The 19,376-nt window shown below is 44.8% G+C and overlaps 1 protein-coding gene across 2 annotated transcripts in view; it reads left to right on the top strand.

Moving 5' to 3' along the window:
* The window catches only part of SOBP (sine oculis binding protein homolog), a 171,429-nt gene extending 152,384 nt beyond the window's left edge, over positions 1-19,045 (top strand). For both annotated transcript variants that reach the window (XM_055432834.2, XM_055432833.2), the window contains one exon: positions 15,683-19,045. The gene's annotated coding sequence lies outside the window, so the exon portion shown is untranslated. The remainder of the gene's footprint in view (positions 1-15,682) is intronic.
* The last annotated feature ends 331 nt before the right edge of the window (positions 19,046-19,376 follow it).

The following is a 19,376-nucleotide window of genomic DNA, read 5'->3' as shown; positions in this document are numbered from 1 at the left end:
TGTCCAAACCATTGTCCCTCGAAGTCAGCATGTTTCCCCGGACACCTCCCTGACTTGTAACCAGGAGTTTGCCTGGGAAACTTGGAGCCCGTGAAAGGGACCCTTGCCGGGTGATGCAAGAAGGGTTTCTCATAATTTGAGGCTTCCTTTTTCATTGATGGCTTTGCCAGTAGGAGCCGAATACTAAAACTCAGCTCACCAATCCTTGATTTTACATCTGCAAGTTCTGTTCTCGAAAGACAGTCTCAGCCTTCTGCTAGTCACCTCAGTTGAAAATGGCCCTAATTTCTCTACCAGCGTAGTTTAATCTGGTTGACAAAGCAGTGAGTAATGCAAAGATGTATGACATAAAAAGTGATTACCTTTGGAAAGCCAAAAAAGCATCAGGAATTGTCATTTTAAACACATTCTAGTGTCACTCATTCAAATGACATTAAAGAAAGAACAGGAGGGTGAGAACTTTTACTACCATTATTAAAGTGAGAAGTGACCAGGTCAAGGAGAGTGTCACTAGTCCATAAGTAGCATGGGTCCAAAAGAACATAAAAGCATGACATATATGACGGCTATTTCGATGACATATATTTCTGAATAAGGAATCAGGCAAGGGTCTTGTACATGGACTAGAGTCATTACTAAAAAAATTAACCCGGCTTCAGTCAGTTTCAGAAGATGCAGTGACGAAATCACCTACGGTCCCCCTGAGATTGGAAAGTTCTTTTTTATGATGGGTTTCCCCAAGAAATTACAGCTTTTCTCTAAACCCAGAGACTCTCAGTCTTTGCCAGCTACAGTGGGGTGACAAGGCGAGTGATTTAAGATGGGGGAAGAACATCTCTGCCCCTCTAAACCTCATTGCCTCTTGCCCTCTGTAGTTCCGTGCCAACTCATAGCACAGTCTCAACCTGCTGTAATTCACTCACATTCTCTGACCCTTCCTGATTTTCTCTGCACACGTGGCGCTGTTTTTCTTCTATGCCTCAGAAACCCTGCCCATGCGTGTGGTTACGGAAATTGGAAATGCGTCCATTAAATAAAGGACTGCATGGCTTTTGTGACCTGACAGTGAACACTGTTTGGTGACAAGTTAAAGCCAAAGGGGAAGCATTAAAAACCAAAACCAAACCCGGCTGAGTTGTGGTAGGTGAGGCAGAGGTGAATGATTCTCCTTGCGCCTGTTGGTGACTCGTATTATCTCTCAGCGTAGTCTGTCAGTGACTGCCATCCAGGTTTTTCATTCTTTTTGCTATGCCCACCATTTTCATACCGTATGACTATTTAAAAAAAACCATTTAAAATAGATTCAAAGCAGGCTGTAACTTGAAATCAGTAGTCCAGGCAGCTGCTGTTACCTTCAAAGAAGTCATCATTTTTGCTAGTTCTCAGCAATCACAGGGTTTTGTTTTTTCCTTTTGACTGTTTCTGTTCCTGGTTACCTGACTTTATGCATTCTTGTTCGTTGATATGATTACAAGTGATTTAAATAGGCAGATATTTTCCTAGATGCAGAACTAATTAAGTTTAGTTGAAGATTTTAAAAGGTTGGAAACTTCCTTTAATCTTCAACTTTTAAGATGCCAAATACCAGTTCTGCAGCTTCTGTAAGCTGAAAATAAAATCCCCCCAAATAATAAGGAAAACAATGTATAAACATTTCCCAAACTCTTCTCTCCACAAAGAATTCCATTTATAAATGGAATACTCCTTTCTTTGTCTTTGCCTTGGAGTTTGGGGGATAGCTGTTTGTATTTGTACATTTTCTGAATTTCAGCAGTTTACACTTGTTTATGGTACAATGGGGAGTTCACAGTAACCATTTGCAAATGTTTGAAGTTATTCAAAAGAAAAGATCCCCCCCTCCTTGATTTTCCAGGGAAATGACATCTTCTCTTTAAGTAAAATAATCAATGGAAAAAATGTGTACCATGAGTAACCCCTTCACCCTCACTTTTTCCATTCCCAAGGAGTGGCAAGATGAAGAACTTTCCACCTTTGTGGCTCCCAAATTTCTTACATGTTTCTAAGACCGGAAAGAAAATCTGAGAGTCTTGTCCCCGGCCCCCACTCCAAGATGCTCCCCTAACTCCAGCAGCAGGAGTTCCTTTCACTTTTTGTTTGCTCTGAGAGGGCTGAAGAAGGGATGGGGGCTGTAGTTTGACTTTTTGGAATTTAGAGTTTAATTATTAGCCTGACCATGGAGCCTCAATCCCAGAAAGGACTATTTCAAGAAGAGGGCAGGGGACTCAGCTCAAAGGATGGAGGTGACAAGTAACTTTTTGCCAGTTCGGTTTCTCCAGCTAAGTTTGAGAGAGTCGGCTGTCTGCAAAGTCAAGTCCATATAGTCGAAATATGACTATGGATGCCGACCATGAAAGCGAGGAAAAGAGGAAACCCTTCAACTGAGAAGAGGAAATCAGTACAAATAGGATGTGCTCAGATCCTCTGCCAGACTTGAGATTTTTAATGTGCTAGTACTTAGTTACTGGAAACATTCACTGGCGACATCATCCCTGGTGGTGCAGCTCTGCTTGTTTGTTGGGATGCAGATGGCTGCCCAGGGGGTTCAAAGAGCCAGCGGTGAGGAACGGCCAGGTCTGTGTCGTGCACACACGTGAGTGGGGAGAACCGGAGAAAGCGCTTGCTGTGATCATTGCAGACTCCAGGAGAGTCTTATGGATGAGCAGTGTCAAGGCTGTCGCTGGGTCTCTTTTAACTTTTAGGACAAGGAGATTGAAGGAAGGTTTTAATGTGCAGGCATCTGGCTTTAGATATTATTTCAATCAAATTTGGTGGAATAGGAAATGACATTTGTGATCAGGTATTTATCTCCTTTAGATACACCACAGCCCTCCTCCTTTAACAGGGCTGGTGTTAGAGTGAGGCAAGAAAAATGCTTAGCGCTCGAGTTTTAGCGAGGACTCCAGGGTCAGGCAGTGTGGCACGAGTCCTGGCCCTGACCTACTGACCTCCTGATCTGTGTGGCAGCTCTCCAACCGAAGCTGGTCTCCATGAACTAGTCTATGCACAGCCTTCCGCCGCTCCCCCTGGAATTTTGCGGAAAGCTTTATGTGCCTGTGAGTGGAGGCATTTTCTTGGGAGGAGCGGTTCATAGATTTTGACTTCAGAAAAAAGTATCTTACATATCTAACCTATCTGAAGGGTTATTTTATATGAGCACCAAGCAGTATCTGAGCAGAAATTTTTTTTGTTACTCTGAAGAAGCTGGATTAATTGTAAATTTCCCTTAAAACTTGGAATTTATTTTTAGCAATTTTTGCTGTGGACCTAATATTGCAAAATCATTGTTACAGCCATATAATGTAGCCCTTGTCTCAGTAAGATTGCCTTAGTGACAAAATGCAAAAGGTCACAGACCTTTCTTCAAATTACTATAACCTATGAGTATCTGTGGGGAAAGCAGAAAAGGGAAGCAAGGAAAGGAACAAGCTCAATGCTTCTTCACCACTTGGCCTTTCAGAGTTTATGCTGTGTAGGCAGCGGTTGTCCTTCCACTGGAAAACCATCAACCATGCTGTTAAGGCCCAGGGAGTGGAATGGCTCAAGTTGGAGAATTGGGTAGATCAGGAAACACCAGAGCACTGGTGTGGCCATATCTGGGAGTGCCACCAATCCCCATAGTTCCTTAGCACATGCTTCTTCACCTGGAGAGAGTGTGCTTGGAAAGGTGAAGGCAATCGACTAGCTATTCACAAGCCAGAAGGGCACTGGAAATAAGCCCCCGTCTAGTTTCCAATGACTCGCTCCCTTGCTGGCTCGAATGACTGCCTGGGCATCCTGGTTCAATCATTTACACCTACCTCCATGCAGACAAGCATCGTAGGGGGCAGAGGTGTTTCAGGAACAAACACACTGCAGCGTGAAACACTTACCTCATTTTGTGGAACACCCCCGCCACCAATACACTGCCTTTTCCAGACTCTCTTGTCAAAGAGATTGTGTCAGCGGCTGAGGGTGGCCGCCATTCAGTCTTCCTTCACCCTGTCCCATACAGAGTTGTTTTGTATTCTTTTGTTGCTGGTTTAAATAAATATACATGGATGCATGTTAAGGCAATGCATTCTGCATGTGTAAACTTTTTTTTTTAATGCCTCACAAACATAAAAGGAATCCATTTAAGAGAAACAAATAAATTAGCTTTAAAAGATAAACAATTTAGCCCTGGCATCATTTAACGTGGTCTTAGTCTCAAGAAAAAGGAGTAAATGCCATCTCAGATGCCAGCTCTAAATACTAACCCCAGAGAGCTCTTCTCCAGATCTGTGGATTTCCACAGCACTCTGCTTGAGGAAAAAGCAGGGTGGGGTCAGGATGGGGAACGTGAGGCCATCAGCAAGGAGGGGAAACACACACACAAATTATTTCAAGAGTCATTTAAAAGAGTCTAGTGAAAATGACTAGAGCAGAAGCAAAGGACGACAACAACAAATGTTGGAATAAATCTATGCTTTGAAAAGCTCCTGCACGTACTAAACGTTCTTAACTTAGACCCTCATCAAGTTGCCCCTGAGATCCCTTAACTCTGAGCTCCTAGGACCGAGCTGTGGCCATAAGCAAGAATGTGCCTGTGCGATTTTACCCAATGCACAAGTCTGAATAGAGAGATGGGAAGGCGAGAGCAGAGCTGCCTGGCCACGTGGGGGTGGGGTCAGGACTGGGACAGTCAAAGCTGCCTCACGCTGCCCGGCCTCATTCCATCCGGAGACTTGGCTGCGATGCTGGTTGTCTCATTATTTCCCCCCTTTGAACCTCTGGTTTGTTGTCTTTCTGTGATAGCAAGCCGTGTTTTGTTTTGGGTAAAAAGGAAAGTAAGAAAGTGACAGAAGAACAGAAGGGAGAAACATACTTTATGAGCTAGTTTGATATGAAACGTTGACCTCGTGTCCAAAAGATGCAATTAAAGAGTATATCTCTCCCTCATTTGCATGGCTTATTTCCCCAGACATGTTTTTGGTATTGAAAATGAATGGTATTCCCATACAACATGTGTCTCAATTTGTAATGATATCCTCCTTGCAGCTGGCTTAGTTCTCCAACTGTTTCTAAAATGTTACTGTCTTAAATTTGAGCCAACCTACAATAACAAATTATCTGGAAGCAACGTGGCTGAGCTGCATTTGGTGAGAGAAGGGGAAACCCTATATTTCATCCTTCAAGTCTTGTTTTGGAAATTCAGGACTGTAACATGATCTTTTTCTAAGGAAATCTACATACGCACACTTTAAAAATCGTGCATATTGGTTGTTGTGGGAGCAAGAATGAGCAGGTTTAGGTTTCTCTGCAACGTTCTGCATCCCATCAACAAGTCCTTTTGATATTTTAAACCCATATTTAGAGTAATTTCAAGATATTTGGAGCACATGTGGTTAAATGTAAAACTTTGTCATTATGATTTGTTGGATGCTTTTATTTTAAATATTTATAAGCCATTTTTAAGTACTTTATCCAAAAGATTTCTCCTGCTAAAATACTATAATTGAGTGGTATCTGAGCATCAACTGAGCATATAGTAGACAGAGGGTGAAGTCACTGCAACATGCATGCAGGTTCTTGTTGCTTTTCTGGTTTTGATTCAAATGTCGTTTTTAATAGATTCAGCTTATTTTTTAACTGTATAAAAAGTCATGAACTGGATTGGTTGTCTCTGATTTTCTTTTTTTAATGACCAAACCCCCCAAAGGTAAAATGTTCAACATGAATTATGTCGATTCCTACCTCTTTTTTTTTTTATCCTGAGAGTAATTAATAAAACTTTCCATTAGAATGTTGGATTGGAATCTGTGCCCATAGGAACAAAAAGTGTCATATTGTTCCTCTGACATGGCTTAGAGACAGTTTATTGGTGGTTAGATTGAATTCTTTACCATTCACCCTCAGCCATCAGAACTGAGCCATAAGGTCCCATCTTTATCATAAGTAGCCTGTTTGAGTACTTAATATGAAAAAAGAAGAGAGCGGGGGGAAAACCTTTTTCCAAACTTAAAATCCATTTAACCTTCAGAGGCTGTAAATTTCAAACTGACCACAGGCCTCTGGGGCTCACACTCTTTATGGCTGGCAAAATACAACTTTCTGGTAAGAATGGGGAAAAGAAGGCTTTAAAAGGGCTCATAAACTTGCTTGGACATCTACTAACTCTTACCAAACAGCATTTTCATGAGTTAAGTGTAAATGAGTCAGAAACATATAGATTGAATTTCTTTTAAAATACACATGGGTTTAAAAATTAAGGCCAAAGTGCTTGGCAAAATAAGTTTTGGTTTTAGCCAAACCCCAAATGTTTGAAAAAAATATTTCTACAATTTGCCAAACCAAAAATATATCCAAGTCCGTCCATTCCTCTCATTTAATACGATGGCATCATAAGCATGGGACTGAATGTCTATTTTCATATCTACTAGGGTTTGAGCAATGTGAGTCCCAAATACTAACTGGAAAACTATGAAAAAATTTTTTTGTGGGAAAACCTTATGACCTGGAAAATGAAAATGAGCAGTCACTGGTTCAGGGTTCTGATTTTGATAGCACTTCTCACTGTCTGATCCTCTGATCAACTTGTTCTCTGTCTCAGCTGTGTGTGTGTTTGATATACAGAATAATAACTTTTTAAAGATCCTGTATTTGGAATGCTTAATTTTTACTTAATTAATATACCACGATCCACAAAAGTTAATAAACTCTTAATCATAACCGAACAAAGGGAGGCAGTCCCTTTTACTCATTATGGTTCAAAGTTAGTCTTCATTTATTTCCCTAGAGGGTAAAACTTATCCGTTTTCAACCAACTGTCTTGAATACTGACTCAGGAAAGAAGGATGGAGGGAAGGAGGCAGGGAGGGAGGCGGGGAGGGAGGTGGGGAGGGGAGAAAGAGAAAAGCCAAAAAGTGGAAGAGGGAGTGGCAGGAGTCTCTGACTTGTTTTGAGGAGCCAGTGACCTGATAGAGACGAGAAATAATCAAGGTCACTGTTACAAGCCTCATGCAGAACCTGCGAATGGGTGTGATACTACAGACAGCGGGCTTTGACAAGAGCAGGGACCCGGGCAGTTCACACTTTGTCGTAACTTAGTACCCAGCCTGGGACTGGCAGGGTACTAAGAATGGTGAATGAGAAGAGAGGGTCAGGAAAGGTGTCATTAATGGAGTTACCATGGTAGGGCTCCATACAGCAGGTGAATTTGGGGTTAGGTTCTAAAACCCACAAGGGCTGTGAACTGGCAGTCTGGAATGGGGGAATAGGGGAGGCAGTGGGGTGTCAAAAGCTGCAGGTGGAGAGAAGAGAAGCCACCTGTGGGAGGGCTGTCCCCTTCACCCGACTGGAGCAGAGGGCTTGGCTTCAGGGAGGGCGAGGGGGGAGGCCGGAGGAGGGCAGGTGGGTAGTGGAGCAGGGGGTCGTGGAGCTTGTACTCCGAACATCAGGCAACGTCAGGAATGGCTGGAGGTCTGTGTTTGAGGAAAATTCCTTTAGCAGCTGTTTGCAGACTGAAAGGAAGCAAGAGAGAGACTGGCATCGCTGAAGCCGATCCCTGCATTCTGATGACAGGCTAATTACCAGCAGTGGATTCTAAACATGGCAGGACGTTCTCGCTGCAACATGGGGGGATGAGCACTACCACATCCACATTTTAAGTATGAAAAGCCATTGTAGCAATGCACAGGGAGGATGGACTCTTTTCTTTGAGCCCAGAGTAGGCCTAAAAGGCTTCATGGCACACAGTGGAAGGAAACCTCAAGACGACAGAACATCCTGAGGTTCAGGCAAGAGGGATACTGGCCAGAGCCCCAGACTGTCATGGAAATAGGGCTCCACCCTTCTGATCACCCCCCAGCACCCCCTTCACACACCCCCGCCCCCGGCCCACAGCTGCTCTGAACCTTAGGCTGCTGGGGCAGGGTGTGGTGGTACAGGCTGTCAGTCACCTCTTAGGTGCTCAAGGCAGGCAGTGGCTCACCTAGCAGGGGATGTCCCTGGATGGACGTGAAGCCTGGACAGTGGCCGTACTGATGCCCAAACTCTGTCTTTAGACTGAAGAGCAGCCACAGGCTTGGGTGGCTTGCTCAACAGGGAGATCTTCACAGAAGCTGAATCAGATCCCCCCGCCCAGGGCCAGCAGGTACTTTTTAAAGGAGTTTGGTGACTGTGGGAGATGTCCTTTTATCTTTTTAACTCCCCAGGCCAAAGGCTTTCTGAAACTTTTCCTTGTGGTGAAGTGGACTCCCGGTAGTGAAGGGAGGCAGTGTCTGGTTTGGGGGACACACGTATGCCTTGAAGTTGGGCCGGCCTGTGTTCAGATCCCAGCAGAGCCGATGATTGAGGGAGGAAGTGGTTTCTCTCCTGGAACCTAAGTCCCTAACTCATCACATTGCTGGGAAGAACAGATGAGGAAACCTAGGTAGAGTGTGGTGCATGTGCGGTGCCCAGGAAAGCGAGTTCCTATCTTACTAGAAAAGCTACAATGCCTGGGCGAGGAGCTCGGGGCTGGAGTGAGGTCTGCTTGCGTCTGAAACTGGCTCTGTTGCTTATTACCAGCTGTGAGTTTGGACAAGTTTTATAACTGTGTTGTGCCTACATCTTTCTCACTAAACAGTTGTAATAACTAATATTTCCTGCAGCCTTTTTAGATGTAAGCAGTGTTCCAGATGTTATATGCCCACAACAACCCTCTGGGGTTTCGTTATTAAACCCATTTTATAGATGAAGAAACTGAGGCACGGAGACGTTAAATATCCTACCCAGAGTCACTAGCCAGTAAATGGCAGTCCTGGGATCTGACTGGCGGCCTAGCTTCAGAGTGTCCCTGTAAAACCACTGAGCTTGTCTTATATACAAAAAAAATGAAGGTAATAAGCCCCACTTCATAGAGTTTTCGGGCTCCAGTGTAAACAACAGAAGTACAATGCCCAGGAGGTGCCTGGCATATGTATAGTAGGTGGTCATTATAAGAGCTGTCGGGGTGATGCCTGCAGCCCAGAACTTCTTCCCTCAACGTGTCATGGGAGGTCATGAAACACTTCCATGCTACCAACCTCGGAAGTTAGGGAAACTATTCCAGAAATCCTCCTAAGATGTCTGGTTCCACTTTTATAAGCAGAGACTGGGGCACGCAGAGCACATGCTCAAGGTCACAGAGTGGCGCAGCCAGGGTTAGAACCTGAGTCCTCTTCTGCCTGTCCCCTCAGTGGGACACGGGATACGACCTGGGCTGCTTGAGTTACACACCCGGTGCCAAGGACCAGAATCATATTTTTGCCACCTACGGCATTGCTTCTTCACACCGGGCAGCTGATTTCAGAGAGGAAATAGGTTGTACCTGAGTATCTGGATGGAAAGGCCAGAGAAAAGCAATTATTAGCCACACACTCCATCTGATTGTCTGTTGGGGAGGGGGCGGCCAGGAATCAGTATGCTTGCTCTTGTTTTTCACATGAAGTTTCCTTAAATATGAAGCCCTTCTCTCTCTCTTTCTCCGTCTTTCTGCTAAAGGGCTGGTTGTAAAGAATAAATGAAGTGTCAGACCTCTTTCCCAGACCTAGCCTAAAAATCTTAAAGTCTGTTGATCCATAGACAATAGCTACTTGCCACATAAAGCTGCCTTTTTCTCTCAGGTTTTTTTTTTTTCTTATCTTTTCTTTCTTTCCTTTTTTTTTAAACTTAGACTGCCTACGTTCAGATTATATAAATAAATAACAAACTCAATCTTAGTACAATAAACATCTACTTTTGTGTCCAAGGCAGATTTTTTGGAAGGCTCATGAGCCAACATCAGCTAGTTTGTATATTGGATAGGACTTGAATGAAAATGCAATTATTATTTCTTGTCAAATAATTTCTTGGAGTTCTTGTCTCTAAGGCCCCTGCCAGCTTTGACATCTGCTTGTCAGGGGGAGGAGGGGGAGAGATGAAACCTGGACTAGGGGGCGTGGACTTTGGGGTGGTAGGAGCTGGACTTCAGATTTGCCCCTTTCTAGCTGGTGACCTTGAGCAAGTAAGTTCTTGGCAAAATTTCCTCATCTATAAAATGGGGTCAGTGATAAATACTTCATTAGTATTATTGTTTCAATAAATCAGTATATAAAATACACTTGTTTTTAAGTGAAATAAATATATAAAAGTGCCTAGTGCAATACTTGACATAAAGTAAGTGCTCCTTAAAATTTGACTCTTCTTTGAAAACACTGCAACTTTCCCAAACTGAACAGAAAGAGCTTGGTCCCGAAAGTCAAGGGGCATAGGGATCGAGGCTTTTCTTCCAAAATTTCTTGCAAAACATTAGCTATATCATGTAATTCTTTGTTTATTTTTCTCTTTCACCAATGGATGTAGCCACATGCTCCAGCACATTTGTAAAAATGTGTGCAGTTAGTCATGAATCCCTGCCTGTTTTTAGAAAAGGACCAGACAGGCTAATATGTTTTGCTTAAACTCTCAGGTTTTAGAAAGGACTTGAGGTGGCTAAAGAAGATCCATTGTCCAGGGAGAAGAGAAAGGCTTTTGCAGTGTACAGGAGGGGTTCTACAGCTCAGGGTTCTTTGTCCCCCAGGATCTTTTAGAGGTCAGCAAGAGATAGCCGTGATCACTTGTGTGAATAAACAAGTCTCTCTGCCCACTTGACTCATAGAACCAGCTAAACAAAGAAAAACAAAACTTAAATTTGTGAAACAAAGAATTAAAGACAGAGTTATCCCAGTTAGGGGTCTTATATGGTTGGAATTTTTGTTGATTAAAGAGTAAAATAAGAGATACTACTAAAGGAGGAAAATTATTAAAAAAGAAAACCAAGGCCTTATGTTTGGTTTAATTTTTTTTTTCTTTTAGATAATATGAGCCTTAGCTTATCAGAGCTATGGGATGGGCAGCTCAGTAGTGATGGAACTTACCATTGGTCCCACAGCCTTCTCATCATGGGTTATTTCCCAAAGCAATCATGCTAGAAATGAGAAGCGATGTTTTTAAATTACTTTCATCAGTTAGCAAGCAAGCTCTAAGAAAAGAGATGCCATCTACTTTGTAAATTAAAATGGTTTCCAACTTGGTAAAAGCCATTTCAGAACTCTTCACAAAGCAATGGTGGATGGAGGAGAAAGGGAACCATTTTTTGGCAAAACCTTCCAAAGCTGTAGCCCTGTCCGGGATGGGCTTGGTTCAGAGACCACGATCTGGCGTCACACTTGGGCTTATCAGCCAATGCAGGCGGCTGTGTTCATTGACCACGGGGCTCTCCCCTTGTGAGCGTCCCAGAATAGCTGCAGCTACCTGAGAGCAGTCCAGTCCTTGGGGACTCATTATTGTCCCAGATAAACAGCATGGCCGAAGCCAGCACGTAATAGCTGTATTTAACTGTGATAAGTGATGGGCCGACGTGCCCGAGTGAGTGGCATCACAGCAGGGCCGGGATAACTGGACAAAGACAAGCCAGCCTGGCAGTGGGCATCTCTTGCACATCATAGGGCTGATGCCACAGGATTTTGGATTCTGGGGAATATACATGACAGACCTGGAGAGCTTGCATTCTAGAATACAGGACAGACCTCTGGGATTTTGATTATGCTAATGACAAAGGTATTTAAGGAATCAAAGAATAAAAGTTTGGAACATGGATTAGATTAATGGAGGCAGGCTTCCTTGCAGAGGTGGAATCTTGTATCACGGAGGGATTATCTTGAAAATACAGAGTAAGACATTTTTCATTGAAATACAGAATAAGACATTTTCTGTGGCTACACATTTACATTTGGGAATGTGTAATTTAGAAAATTTTAAATGCAACCTGCATCTATCTTGTTTAGTCGCTAAGTTGTGTCGGACTCTTTGCTACCCCAAGGACTGTAGCCCGCCAGGCTCCTCTGTCCATGGGGATTCTCCAGGCAAGAATACTGGAGTGGGTGGCTATTTCCTTCTCCAGGGTATCTTCCTGACCCAGGGATCAAGCCCAAGTCTCCTGGACTGGCAGACGAATTCATTATCACTGAGCCGATAGTAAGGCTGTAAAGGCCAAAGAAGAAAAGGTGAGAGTGACTGCATGCTGACAGCATCAACATTAAGATAAGTTATCAACACTCAGGCCTATATTTGTTTTCTATTGTGCTCTGAAAGTGCTCGTGTGGTAAAGAAAAGTAACTCAGTCGCTCTTAGCAGTGCTGTCCTTATGAAAGGGGAAAGTGCTGGTGGACAGGGGCTCGCTAAGTACACTTGGTATGCAGTTGTGACTCCACGAAGGAGACACTGCATTTCTCTGGCCAAAGGGGCAGCTGGACCTGGAGTTCTGAGGGCACCGGCTGTGTGTGCCTGCTGGAGATCGTGCACTGCGGAGCGGTTTTAACACACGGTGCCTGCATGGTCCATGGGATGGGCTGCGCGTGTGTGTGTGTGAGGGACATTCCATGAGGCAGGGCCCTGGGCTGTCCTGCCTTCAGCAAACCCCCAATTCAGAGGAAAACCCAAACGTGAGGCACAAACAGAACTGCTTGCATTAAGAGACACTTCCCTTAAGAGAGGAGTGTGGGTGTGTGAGTGTGTGTGTGTGTGTGTGTGTGTGAGATAGAAAGAAGGAGACTTTTTCTAAAACTTAGGACTTCAGGGTAGAGACGTTAATAGTCTTTCTTCTACAGTATGTACTTCCATACTTGATGATGGCTTCGGTCCAAAGATCCTTATAAATACGATCACAGAATATGAGAGATGGAAGATGTAATAGAAAATCTCACCCAGGCCTTCATTTCACAGAGGAAGAATCCAGGCTCAGAGGGTTAAGGAATCAAGGTCAAACGGCTGCAGAGGGTTTGTGCTGGACTATAGTCTACATCTCTGTCTTACTTATTATAGAACTTTCCCCTTTACTCAGATCAGGAAATTTAGACAGAGAGGACAGATTGTCCCATATGATGCCTCTGCTGGGCAAGGGTCAGCTCGGGCCCTGGAACTTCCTGCCACGAGCACTTTCTAAAACCCCAAGCTCACTCCCTCCCCACTCTTGAGTTTCACACCTTGCCAGCCACTAGCTCTCAGGAAGATGACTCCCAAGCTTGGTTCTTCATTTTCACTGATTCCTGTGTCACCAACAGAGGGGCTGCCCTGACCAGCCAGAGCCAGGAGGACAGAGGAGGAGGCCTCCAGTTCACCCCCTCCTCAAATATCATCCGCCGAGAGCAACTCGCACTTCGGCAACACCACCATCCTGCCTGGGTGGGTGTCGTAGACCCGGCATGTGCATGGGGAGAGGGAAGGAAATGGCACAGATCTTGCCTTTAGCCATTATAATAAGCTTGGTGTGAGGAGGCTTTCCGAGCAGCAGGAGTGGGGCTGCAAAAAATAGAGTGCAGTGCAGCTGCACCCTTTAGAACTTTGGGGGAAAACACATATTATTTACCAGACAATAATAGATACCAGAGAATAATAATGATTATTATAGTGTTTGGGATGGCGAACGCTGTAGTTAAGGTTCCAGAATGGCTCTCATTATAATCCCGTTTTCCTGGTCCCTTATGAAAGCCTGGAGATTTTCTCCAAGTAGGCTGTTGCTGTCCGTGTTTGGCCTTTGTCCAAAGGCAATTTCAATATAAGGAGACTTATTTGAGACATATTCCCCTTAGGAGGCAGTCATGCTCACATTAAAGAAAAAAGCTATATCTTTGAAAAAGCAGTTGTAGCATTCTTGAGTGAGTAATTCAAAATGGTGGTGTTTCCCAGGCACTGGAAGAAAGCATTAAACACCTTTTTTTTTTTTTTTCCTTTTTAAAGAAAGGATTCAGAGGTCCCCTCTGACTATGAGATTTGGTCACTCTTGGTCCCAAGCCCAGAGGTAGGGATGGCTTTCCTCCCTTCACAGCAAGTTTCTTGCTGTGCTTCTTACACAAAAATAAATCCTCCCCAGAAAAAGCTATGCTCAGTCCATTTGGATCAGTTTCCAAGTTCTTTTCTCAGCCCTTTGTGACCTCTCATTTGATGGTGGCTCTTAGGATTTTGTCTTGGCACCTCATTTCACCATTGTCTTAAAGAAAGCAAGCAAGAAAGGAAGGAGTGACAGAGAAAGAAGAGAGAGAATAAGAGGAGAAGAAATTAAAGTGAGCTCTTTATTCTGAGATAAATACCCACATTTCCAAATCTGACCATGCCAGATGAAAAGGTTTCCATGGCCTTGTAATTCCACTCCCATTGCATATTTGTGGTGTTTTGCATTTTCACTTTGGTTATTTAATATACATATTAAATGCACACGGATCTGGTGATTTAATGTGATTTGGGGAACTCAGGCATTTCCTGTCATGCACATTCAGATTTTCAAGTCTTGTTTTTCGGCTGATCATTATTATGGTTACCATTAACACCAGGATCTGGATAGCAGGGTTCAAAGCAGGAGCCTGGATGTAGTCCTCCCAATGGGCATTTTGACCTCTTCACACTTGCGCTAAATTTATGCTGCAGACACTCTGAGCACGTTTCCAGGTCTCTTTGTGGCCTCCATTTCTTCGTCTATAAAATGAGGAAATTGTGTATATTATCTCTGGGGTCCCTTCAAGTTCTCCATTCTATCACCTGAAATTATTTGTTCATTGTTCTAGGAATAATCTCAACAGTTGTAAAGATGTTTACGAGCCCTCTGCTACCACATCATGCTAGCCAAATTCTACCCATTCACATTTCTGACATCCCCATTTACGGGCAAGGGGGAAGAAAGTACTGTTTGGGGACATGGGGGACAAGAGTTGTTTGACTCCCATTCATTTGACAAATGTGTGTTGAGCTGAACACATTTGTCCCTGGGTGTAGGGACGTGAGCAAAACAGACACTACCCCACACCTCAGGGACCTCACAGTTTGGTTGGCCAGCTTCTAAATGGCTGCTTCCTAGGGGTGATGGTGGAGTGTCTTCAGGAGGTTGTATTTCAAGCCAAGAAACTGGTAGCAAATGAAATAAGCCAGCAAAGATAGAGAGGCAGAGCCCAACATCTGTGGTGGAAGTTGGTATGGGCGTTCCCCACTTTCCTGGTGACTGTCCTGTTCATCCCTGCTGCACTGGGATGAGTCCCGCACTTGGTTTGGATATGAAGGGATGTGAGTGGCTCACCTTTCAGGCTGACCCAATGAGAGGGACACTTCTTCCAGCTCAGTGGTCCCTGTAGGATACCCCTAAAGAGAGGTCTAGTTGTCTCAGGAATTTTTCACATGCTAAAACGTTCATCTCATGGCCTTCCTCCTTTGCAGCAAAACTCGGGGCTGTTACACGAGCAAATCCCCTAACGACCTTGCCTGTCTTTGGGGGTGCCCTTGAGCAGCTCCAGAGACCTCCTGCCAGTTAAGGGTGCGCTAAGGTGGACAGCGAAAGTTGCCGGGTTGCAAAGGATGCCGCTGCGGTCTTTGGGCGAGGGCGTGGTGCGCCAGGCTCATTATGGTATTCCAAAAAGTGACTCGAGTTTCATTTCCTCACACAAAGCTGGCAGGGCTGACCCTGCGCAGAACCGTGAATGAAAGTCGTGTGGAAACCAGGCTGCGCCGCCCCGTCGTGGGGCCTCCTCTCCAGTCTGACCTGCCGCCGGCTGCAGAGCGCGCCTCTCTGACTCATGCTGGGGCCCTCCCCAGCCTGGGGGCCGGGGGCTCTCCCCAGCCTGGGAGCGGGGGGCGGTCTGACCCAGCGGATTCTAACAAACCCCTTCTCCTCTATTTCTAGGAACGCGCGCTCACAGGGTACCTTGCATGGAGAGAGGGCGCAGAGCAAACCATATCTCGCCATCCAGTGACACCAGCTGGTCCGCTCACCACCCCCTCTGGCTAAAACTCAAGCAAATAAAGCCGCTTCCTGTCATTAAGCATCTCAGAGGAAGCAGCTCTCCCTCAGTGGCCTCTAGCCCAGAGAAGCCAGCACGTCTTGGACCCACCAAGCGGGCCCAGCCTTCCTGCCGCCACCATCTCTGCTTCTCCCCAGAGGAACTTAGGGATTTTGCCCCTGGTTTAAGAAAAAAACAACCACAAAACACCAACAAGCCACAAGGACCAATGTAGGTATTCTCCCCGCCCTATCTTCCAAGGCTCAGAGGGTGAGGCTGGAAGACGATCCGGATTTGAAAACAAAAATCTTTTTTTAATCTTTTTAAAAACTGCTGTGGTTTTGCTGCTACACGAAGAGTTGTGATTTGCATTGTACGGTTTTGGACCTATACTGTTCACGTTTTGACGGCGGAGAGGGATCGTACTGGAGTCCCAACGCTTCCAGATTCATCTCTGTCCTGCCCAGGATGCACTTTTAAATGAAGAGTTAGAATATTTTATTGGCTAATATACTTTTCTTGTTATTTTTACAAAGGCCACCTTTATCCTTTTTAATGCCATATTTTCAGTGTTACACTTTTATGGCTTTTAATTTTCGATTTGACAGATGTAAGAAGCAGCATGAATAGTTTATACTGTGGTTTTTCAGAGACTGAATGCCAAGAGAACTCGGTAAATGTTTATTCTTCTCAGCTTTCTCTTTAAATTCCCCTAAATAGCGCCCCATTTGGGAACAGAGCAAGAGTGTTGAACTGAAGACCAAAATGCCCTGAAGGTGTAAAATAATCCGAGGGGGAATATTTGCTGGGCGTCACGAAAGACTTGGATGAAATTTCAGCCCTGATGGTTTTCGGTGATCCAGGAAGTCAGTGAAGCAATCTCTCTATACGCAGAGCCCTTTCATGATAATTAGAATGGTATGGACAGACCAGTGAAAACAGGAGGGAAGGTGAGAAAGCTCACCCATGATTCTGTTTCACTGTTTGCTTTCTCCTGTCATGGTTAAGAGAAATGTGCAATTCGATCCTCAATCAGTGGGTGGAGGATAACAGGGTAGATTTTCTTGTGTGCACTTGTACAGTTGTAGCTGGGAGTCCAGAAGTCCTCTAGAGCATGTGTGCTGGCACTGAGTTGGTGAGACAGTTGTGGAGTATCCCATTCTGATGAGTATAGAAAAAAAAAAAAGAAAAAATAAGAAAAAAAATCCAAAAAAAGAAGAAAACTAAAAAAAAAAGAAAAAATATCAAATCACCTTGTGATTCAGTGTATCTGTTTACTAACTCCAATAAAGCAATTGTTCCCTCTGGAGGGGTCCAGGTGCCCCCGCCCACAGGCCGCTGAGCTGGCAGCAGGAGGGGGCGGGCGAGGCCAGGACGGTGTCACGCTGGCCCTGAAGCACCACGGGGCCGTGGATGTGGTGTACATACTGTATTTCTATATCCTCCTTTGTACAGAGTCACTTAACAAGTCAAGCTACTGTCTTACAGGTGCTCCTTATTTATTAGAGCTGTGAGAGCTTGGGGGGGACACACCTGGCGAGCGAGCTCGCTTTTTAAAAATGAAATTTGGGGGGGCAGGGGAAGGGGTCGGGAGGGAGGGGAAGCTCGCAAGCCCAGGGAGAGATTTATAAAAGTGAAAAAAAGGAAAAATTCCAGCCACCGATTAAACCAACCAACCGACCCCAACACCAAACCCACCCACGCAGGACGCAGCAGCCCCACCTCTGGGCACCCCTTTCCCTGCGGGGGGCCCCCAACATTCTCCTCGCTCCCTGACACAGTGTCCGATTCATCAAACAAAAATAAATCTCTAAGAAAGAAAAATGCACTTACATGTGCTTATTTTGCTTTTCTCATTATTATGACTAATGTTGTTATTTTCCTTGTTACAGAAGGTATTCCTGTCTTTCCTCCAGGGATTTTTTTTTTTTTTTTTTTACATAAAACTAGTTTTAAAAGATGTCAAAATAGAAGGAGTGAAGCTGGCCCTTCCCAACCTGCATCTCTGCAAACAAGAGCCCACCTGGTCTGTTTGAGGGTCTGATTTCCCACCGTGTCCATCATTGACAACACACAGCACATGTGGAGTGAGCTCTTGGGCCTGTAGACTGGGGTGTCCCTTCCCAAAGGCTCTCCAAGTCCTGATATTTTTGGCTCCAGGGGTTTGGTTCTAAGGCTCAGGAAGTGCCATGCACTAGAAGCAAAACTCCCCAGTGGACTCCGCTCCCATCAGTACATCAGTTTACCTGTAGGTCAGGAGTGCTTCATGAATGGGAAGAGTCAATCTGGTTTTGCTTTGAAAGTTTCTAAGATGGAAAGTACATGAATACCTAGTTCTAGTCAATGTAGATCTACCCCAATTCTCTTGTTTTACATATATTAAAAAAAAACCCTGAAGCCTAGAAAAGTGAATTGACCTGCCCAGGCTCCACACTGAGTTGGTTTCACTTGTCAAAAACAAATGTTCATTAAAAAAACTTAGGCAACATCAGCAGTCTTCTCTAAATAACCATCCTTGGGGTGGATTCTGACGACCTAGTTTCTTTCTCTTGTGGAGCCTGAGGGATCTTGGAAGCTCCGAGTGTGGATTTATGGTTATGACTCCATGGGAACCCCTCAGCCCCAGCCGAGTTCATACAGGGGCGGGCACCCAGCTGGGGCAGTGTGGTGCAGAGTCCCTGATAGCATTATTTACCTGGACTTGGCTGTAGACACCATCGCCCAGGATACTGATTCTGCTTTTGTCTGTAGTCCAAGATTGTCCAGCAAACATGTTGACCCTTCAGGAAACAAAAGCTCCCTTTGTTTCAGTAAGAAAAGATTCCGTGGTGTCTCATCAGACAGCACACCTTTTCCTCTTTCTCTACCTTCTCTGAATCTCAGTGTTCCCTGAAATACAGAATCCTCTTGGGCTATCAAAACTGTATAGAGAGAAATAGAAATAATTATGCCAACATTTATGAACACGTGTTGAATACATTATTAGCCTCATTTACTCACAGAAGGTCCTAACATTTCTCCCCATTTTAAAATTGCATGTGAGGATCTAAAAGCTCAGTGCGTTTAGTAGTCGCCCCAGATCATGCGGCCAGTGAGTGACAGAATGGGATTCAAACCCAGGGGTGTGGCCCCAGAACCCAGGTTGCACGTCCAATCTGCAGAAAAACTGTTGACATCTTCATGAATTGTCATTTTGTGGTGCAGTAATGCAGTTTTGTATGTTCCTGGCAGTGATTCAGTTTGTTGTTCTAAAGTGGCCCTCATTTCAAACTGAGCCAGAGAGTTGAGTGTTCATGGTTACCCCCTCCATGGCTTGTTGGGTGTGTGGATGTGCTGAGGCCACTCTGCTTTCGGAGAAATTAGGCAGTGAATTCCCTGTTGGTTAGCAAAGGCCCACTGGCCCATATGTGATGCCAAGGGTAGCCCAGGAGAGACCAGAGCTCACCGCTCCTGCCCCCCGTGGCTTACACGTGGTGGGATTGTGGAAAAGATGGACCACTTCTTGGTCTCAGTAGGACCTCTCTGTGAGTTCCTAGGGTTTATATGAATGTACACTTGGAGCCTGGATTCACAGCTGCGCAAAGCCACCTCCTTTTG

This window comes from Moschus berezovskii, chromosome 10 (genome assembly GCF_049115385.1).
Source record: "Moschus berezovskii isolate FMDL1 chromosome 10, NW_MosBer_1.0, whole genome shotgun sequence".
NCBI lineage: Eukaryota > Metazoa > Chordata > Mammalia > Artiodactyla > Moschidae > Moschus > Moschus berezovskii.
The sequence above is the reverse complement of the archived record's forward strand: the minus strand, read 5'-3'. Positions and strand labels throughout refer to the sequence as shown.